The 6,000-nt window shown below is 41.0% G+C and overlaps 1 long non-coding RNA gene across 7 annotated transcripts in view; it reads right to left on the reverse strand.

Moving 5' to 3' along the window:
- LOC139635485 (uncharacterized) overlaps positions 1-5,767 on the reverse strand; it is a 135,419-nt gene extending 129,652 nt beyond the window's left edge. For all 7 annotated transcript variants that reach the window (XR_011694225.1, XR_011694228.1, XR_011694224.1 and 4 more), the window contains exons 1-2: positions 5,661-5,767; positions 2,497-2,553 (exon numbers count right to left, since the gene is read on the reverse strand). This is a non-coding gene — a long non-coding RNA (uncharacterized lncRNA). The remainder of the gene's footprint in view (positions 1-2,496; positions 2,554-5,660) is intronic.
- Between the last annotated feature and the right edge of the window lie 233 nt (positions 5,768-6,000).

Here is a 6,000-nt window from a genome sequence, read left to right on the forward strand (position 1 = left end):
ACAGGCACTTGTGCTAATATGCTGATGGCTGGCCTGGGGCAAGGGTGAGACTGGTCGCAGCATTTACAGCTCTCAGTTTTTATTGGTGTTTGTGATGGGGTACGCTGTTTGTGTTTAAAGCACTGAACATCATTGCCTCAGCCATTACTGCAGCAGCCAGCAATGACAGAGAGGCAGGACACAGCACCCTGCACGGTAAAGATGTTTAAAAAAAGGATATAGCAACAAATATATCTACAAATATAGTAATGCTGGGTGACTGCTGGTCATTTACTGAGATAGGACACACATATTCACACAAAATAGTTTGTATATTTATGTTCCTATCTGTTTTTGTGTGCCCATTTGTGACTGAGCATTTGCATTTCTGCATGTGCATTTTTTTGCTTGTGTGTGTGCAAATGACTTTCTATGGTTGTGAGGACTTTCTGGCCAGTCGTCACAACTTCAGGGCTGTTTGAGGGCTACGACATGGTCTTTAGGGTTGAGATGAGGCACTCAGTTGTGATGGTTGAGGTTAGGGTAAGGGGCTAGGGAATGCATTATGTCAGTGAGTGTCCCCCATGGGGAGAGTGAAACAAATTTGTGTGTGTGTGCGCATATGTGGGTGTGTGGCTGGCTAGTGGTTATGTAAGGCACTAATTGTCATGCAGTGCGCAGGGTGCAGGCACTAAGCACAGACGTGAAGCTTTCTCCAAGCCCACAGCGATGAATATTGAAATAATTAAGAAACATGTATCCACAGATCCAAAGGACAGCATGTAAACATCAAAAGACTTGCTGCTTGCATTGATATGCTAATGTTTTATGTGTACATGTATGTTTATTTTATTTGCATGTACACCTATGTTCTTTTGAGTGTCTGACTATGTGTTAAAGTGTCTGTTTTTATGATTTTGTATATGTGGGTGGATTTGCATGTGTTTGTACCTACATGTCGTCTCGGCTGCACAGTTATGAGTCCAAAGTTATACATCAGAGGAAAAAGCAGGAACGTTAGGCTGTAAATCACAGTGCCTCGAGAGCTGAGATGCTGACATGGATGTCTGAATTAATAAGTGTATGCCGCAATAAACATGATTTCATGTGGTTCCAAGGACGAGTGGATGACCTTAACACATGCAGTATCAAATTAATTTGAAGCTAAACTGGCTAAAATGCAACAAATTAGCAACTTGTGCTGCTCTTTTAGGATAAGAGCTCACTGTGCGTAGGTTGTTCTACGATTTATTAGATGAAATAACTTGGTTGAAATCTTAAGATTTGGAAAGCTTTTGTATTTTGGACTCCTAATCGGTTCCTGTCATGATATCAGAGAATAATTTAAGAATGAAGAGATTTTAATATGGATGAAAATATATCAAAGAGCATAAGGAATCAGATTCAGCATTAGTCAGAAAGAAGTGTAATCAATTTTGTATGAGGCGTTTCTTAAGCAATTTGCAGCCTGTGTTAGCCAAGACTTCTAAGACCCACCACGATGATGGGCGTTCGTGTCCCTCACTTAGATTTTGTTTGCCCTCTCTTGAACTCTCACATTCCAATTTTAGAAAGGATGTCTTGTTATGCACTGGGTTCAACTTTTGAGTCTTCAGTTATGTTGACACTGGATGTTACTCCTTTAAATCCAGGCCAAACATAACATATTTTGGTGTCTAGTACAAATGAATGACAATAAAAAATGAAATATAATTATCAAATTTGTATTAGCTGTCTGGATTGCAACGACAATACTGACTGATGTAATCACAGACACTCAACACTGCAGGGCTGTGTGATTATAAAAGCTATAAGGTCTCCAGCCACTGCCCCTTTGCCCTCTTTGGCTGAAGTGTCCTTCTGGACCAATCAATAATTATTGTTACTATTATTATTATTATTATTATTACCAGTTGTTTTATTGTTGTTGTTATTGTTGCAGCTCTTATAATCATTCTGCCAAGCTCCTATCCAACAAGCATCATTGCATTCTGAGTTCACAGACCTTTCTGCACTTCATCAGACCTGACTTGTTATTTATCATTATATACTGTGGGTGCTTCACGCAGCAGTTTAGTTGGGTGTGCCTGAAACAGGTAATATGACCGCTTTGTTATTAATGGGCTTCATTTATCGGTGCTGCTTTAAGACACACTGCTTCTAACACTGTTCCATGAAAAGCTGTGACCACAATAGAAACACGAGGCAACTAGGCTGCATTCAGCAGACATTCTGCATAAAACATGCAGAAACATTTTTTGCTGTGATATCAATCACATATGTGAGGATGCCACACTGCTACTGAGCATTTTCCACAGTAAAATCCAATGTTTACATTTTTTATATGTTTTTGTGCCCTCCAGACAACCATTAACCTCTTAAAACTCTTGGGGCACTGGTGATGAAATGTACAAAACAACTCTCTGACACCATGACATGGAAGAGCAATGTCTATTTTCCTGCAAAAGTTACAAGTTGGAATTTTTCTCTGTCTCTTGTTCTGTGTCTCTAACTCACCAGTGCTTGAGCCTTGAATGGGCCAATAACATGCCAGCGTGGTGTGAAATCAGAGCCCTGCAGGACAGAAGAGAAATTGGGTGATTGGTACTTCATTCAGGCAATTGCTCATGCCTGAGGCTCCCTGACACTGGAAGGGCTCTCTGTATAAATTGAAGGCACATTACGAGTTGAGATGGCCAGGGATGAGGAACTGGACTCTCTGCCTCTCCTTGGCAACTGTGCCTGCCTCTTTGCCTTAGGTATGCTTCATTACCACATTCTATTACATGAACAGCTATCTCAAGGGGTTCGCACGGTTCATATTGTTAAGTCTGAGGGAAGAAAAATGCAACGAGTCAGCAGAGATCAGCAAGTAATGGCGCTTGGAGTTTTACACAGGAAAACAATGAAAAAGAAGATGTCTTTTTTTTTTTTTTCCCTTTCTTCCCGTGCAGCCTGCAGGAATCAGGTGACTTTAATGTCATACTCACAAAGGCCATTATTTCTTTTTCTCTTTTTGTCACTAGTATTCATTCAAAAGGGTGAGACAGCATTCACTCAAAGTCAATCACAGCATGGTGGCTCACAACCGCTCCTTTTCTATAACCACACAATTACAATATTTATGAGAACTCCTGCTGATGGAAAGACTATTTCGCTTTTCTTTTGTGGCCCTCATTCTTTTCTGTGGGCTTATTTTAATGAAAAAGTGTGGTGGTGAATCGCTCGGGCATTCGGCGGGCTTGTAATTTCCTTGAATAACTATGAGCTGATGGTCCTAAAGACACTGACAGCACCCAGAATAAATACATTAGCCAAACACAGGAGAATAAAGGGCAGAATGCCTCTTCATGTGGCCCCACTTTGCCCCTGAGAGCCTCTAACAATAAATCATATAAAATGATTGAAAAATGAAATGTTCATTACAATGACCTCAGACAGTGAGAGAAAAGCAGAGAAAAGAGACTGAGGCTAAATGACTGCGTTTAAAAGAGGAGCGAACAGAAGGGAACGCAAATATTCCCATCACAGTGAATATTTTCTAATACACCTCCGCCGGGGGAAGATTATTGATAGCGAGTGTATGATTGTGGTCGGGGGCATGGCATTAGAAATACTCCTACCACCATTGCTGTCTCTCCTTCATTCCATTAAACCACACTGCTATAATATGCATCAGAATTGCTGCTAGGTGGTCGTTCCTGTGCTTCAGCAGGCAAGTGAAATCTCAATCATTTGGACTTGAGGGTTGCGTCCTGGTGAGAGATGACTTATTCATGGCACACAGTGCGTACCATGGAAAGATTATCTACCCACGGGGCCCACCCTCTCACCAAGGGCATTCTAAAGGAACGTCAACCTGTTGTACAGCACTTAATGTTGCAGCCTCAAGCTTCTGTTCCCTAAAACAAGAGGGTGAATTTTTTATGGAAGACTTTCAGTAGGCAATACGGTTTCGTAAAAAGCTGTTTCTGTATTCTGTTCAAATAAACTAAGTTCAGAAATATTAATAGTTTTAAAGGTGTTGAGATAATTCAAAAACTTTTGTCCAAGAATTTGTGTATTGTCAAATGTCAGGGTGGTGCAACTGTATACATGCATCTTTTATTCTGAAGTGAATAGTTACAACATCAAAGAGGATATTGCATCAGCCAGAGGACCCCAAGTGATCTTTATTGCTGAGTGAAAAGGTTTGTAGAGCTCTCTCAAATATTGATAAAAATAGCTACTTTCAACTCATAGTTAGGCTGGTACACTTTTCATGTCAGGTGGTACAACCAAGGTAAAACTAGGAAAATGTTATTTTATTATAGAACTCTTCATTTTATTAGAAAACTAGTATATAACTGTAGTAAACACAGATAAGGCATGTTGAGACACATTGTTCTAATTTCAAAAATATGCATGATATCCATTTAAAAAAAACATTTTTAAGAGCTTTATTTGTCAATGACCCAATTATGCTGATGCTTTGGGCTGCATATGGTGTCAACATGCTAACATGTTCACAATAATGATTTTAAGCAAATATAATGTTTACCATCCAAATGTAGAAATGTAAAAATGTGTTTTACATGCCGTTTAGTCATGAACCAAACTGCAACTTTAAATAACTTCATGAAGTTCAGAGATCACCAAAGTGAGAGCAATTCATCCCAAGGAGGGGAACATAAATCCATCCTTCCATCCATCCATCATCTGTACCGCTTATCCGAACAGAGTCGCGGGGGCGGGGGCTGGAGCCAATCCCAGCTGACATTGTGTGAGGGCGGGGTACACCCTGAACAGGTCGGGAAACATAAATGCGTGTACCAAATTTCATGAGAATCCATTGACTGGTTGTTGGTAGATTTCACTCAAAACCACAAACGTCAACCAAAGGTACAAATGATCCCCATGTCATTAGGCTAGAACCTCAGGGGACCATGAATATGTGTACAAAATTCCATGACAATCCAAACAATAGTTGAGATATTTCAGTGTCAACCAGTGGTACACAACCCCACCAGAACTCACTGCTATCCAAAGAGCCCTTAGAATTCATCAAGTTCCAAAAATGCTTGGTCCTACATTTACCAGAACTGAACCAGTCCAATCTTTTTGCCAGGCCCTCTCTGCCTAGGGAATAACATTGTGTTCCCAATTGTTCATGCAGGGTCTTTGTGTTAAGTTTGTTGTCTTGAAAACAGAATTACCCCTGAAAATGGAACAGCATAAACTGCCAGGGTGAGCAGTACTCCCTGTGACTAGCAAACTGACCCTTAGGTGTATAACTAGTGGAGTGGCACTTTGAAAAATGCAGTGGAAATGTGCAGTGGGAGAAATTACGTTACATATTTCAAGGCTTTCAGTTTAGTTTTTCTTAGTCATGATATCAGCCAGGAGATCCACAGGTGAGGTGGCACCCCCCCACACACACACACACACACACACACACACACACACACACACACACACACACACACACACACACACACACAACACAACACAACAGAGGATTCTCACTATAATCCTGCTCTACACAACAAACACAACATTTCTCCTCAAGGTCAGATCAAGACATGTAAGAACTTCACAAAAACCTACGTCAATACACCAACACTTCACACAGACCTAGACATGAAGATGTAGCCATCAGTGAAACTCAGGTTTAGCTTTCAAATGGCAGTTTGTGCACTCACCACTAATTAACATTGTAGGGGTTTTTCTTCCCTTTCTGGAGGCAATTACATGTGCAGCCACAACTGAGGAGACAGCTATGCAGTAACATCCGTGTGACAGCTACGAGGGGACACAGTTAATTGCACTTAATTGCATTCACCTGGAACCCCAGGTGTAAAACAGATCCTGATTAGGTTACATTTCATCCAGCTACAATTAAAACCAGCGGGGCTCAGTGTCCCGAGGCAGGACAAGCACCACATACACACACACACTCTCAAGTTAGAGCTTTCTAAGGTAACGAAATGGGCCTCCCTCCCTCTCTCTCTCACACACACACACTCATGCACAATACTCTTC

The sequence above is a fragment of the Trachinotus anak genome, unplaced genomic scaffold (assembly GCF_046630095.1).
Source record: "Trachinotus anak isolate AG129_WGS33_773 ecotype Australia unplaced genomic scaffold, CSIRO_AGI_Tana_v1 ptg000018l, whole genome shotgun sequence".
Classification (NCBI taxonomy): Eukaryota; Metazoa; Chordata; class Actinopteri; order Carangiformes; family Carangidae; genus Trachinotus; species Trachinotus anak.